Source organism: Cyprinodon variegatus, unplaced genomic scaffold, assembly GCF_000732505.1.
Source record: "Cyprinodon variegatus isolate N-32 unplaced genomic scaffold, C_variegatus-1.0 Scaffold1453, whole genome shotgun sequence".
NCBI classification, from domain to species: Eukaryota; Metazoa; Chordata; class Actinopteri; order Cyprinodontiformes; family Cyprinodontidae; genus Cyprinodon; species Cyprinodon variegatus.
Genome location: NW_015151906.1, coordinates 82,454 through 83,989, shown reverse-complemented (window position 1 = coordinate 83,989; position 1,536 = coordinate 82,454).

Sequence of the window (1,536 nt, the reverse complement as noted above, 5' to 3'; positions counted from 1 at the left end):
CAGCCAAACAGGAACAGACCAGATGAAGCTACTATGAGAAAAAGCAGAGAGAGCAGAACGTTAGAGATTGAACTAACAGATTCTGCAGAGTGGGAGAATAGAGATAGAATGAAGCAGAATGATGAAAAAGGGGTCCCTATGTCCTCCAGCAATATGCTGGTGAAGATTCTCAGTCATCCAGGTCATAAAAAGTTAAAAACAATCAACTGGACTTTGTTTCCAAATTTTAAGACGTTTCTCTTCCATCCAGGAAGCTTTTTTATTCAAAATGTCTGAAATAGATTTAAATTCCAGGTTCTATAGAGTGGACCAAGAATGAAGCTTTGTTTTTGTTTATTAAACATGCATGTTTTCCACTCTAAAGCCTTTTCTGACATTTTGAGTATTTTAGATGAGGTATAAGGAAGGTAGAGCCGCAGTGTTGCCAGGTTAGACCCAGGGAGAAATTTCTATCCAGACAGAAGTTCTATTTCTATTCTACTAATCTATAGTTGAAATGCTGATGTTCATTAGCAGCATGGAAATCCATCTACCTAAGTAGCATCTAATGCAAATTCAAAGACCCACCTATCATTTTGTAAAGTTTAATGTTTGGTCAGTAGAACCATGATAAGTGAGCTTCTGGAACCTCCTTGGAGTGAATTCAAGGACCGGATTGTAGAAACTTGGAAGATTTTTTGAACCACTTTAAGGCTTACTGATTTGTTTTGCTTTGAATGTTTTGTCTCATTCAGGTGGAGAAGCAGGAGGTCCTGGACCCCCCCTCTTTCCCCTCACAGGGGGAATGACCTCACAATGTTCAATGGACAGGTGACTGCAGGTGCAAATCAAGTGTGTCTGCAGAGAACATCACCTGTTCACCACTTCCCAGAATTCAACAGTAGGTGCAGCGGGCTCACGGTGGATGGAATTAACCAAAGAGGATCATCATCCTCCACTTCATCAGTGTTTCTTGACAGTCCTCTGAGGCAACCTGATGCACCGTTTCTGGCCAACATGGCAACCTGCAACAGCCAGAGGTGGGCTCCTTATAGACATGCAGAATCTGACCTGGCAACCATCCTTAAATGACCATTTTAGGTTTTAGGTTTGTGACGATCTGTACAGATGAAGCCTTGAAGGCAGATCATCCAATGTTTGAATTTACATCAAGCAGCAAACAATTAATAACTAGAATACAAAAAAAAGCAAGAAATGCAGTTAAACCGAGAGGCAACACCTGCAGTTATTCACCATTTTAACCTGCTGAGTTAAAAAGTTTACCTGGACTGTGACCTTCAAAGAACCAGTCCAGAAAACCAGTCCAGAAAACCAGGTCCTTGGAGGACGCAAACAACTACACCAAGTCACATCGCAGTGGATTGTCTCTGTACACAAACATGCAATCTACACTCACCGGCCACTTTATTAGGTACCCCATGCTAGTAACGGGTTGGACCCCCTTTTGCCTTCAGAACTGCCTCAATTCTTGGTGGCATAGATTCAACAAGGTGCTGGAAGCATTCCTCAGGGAGTTTGGTCCATATTGACATGATG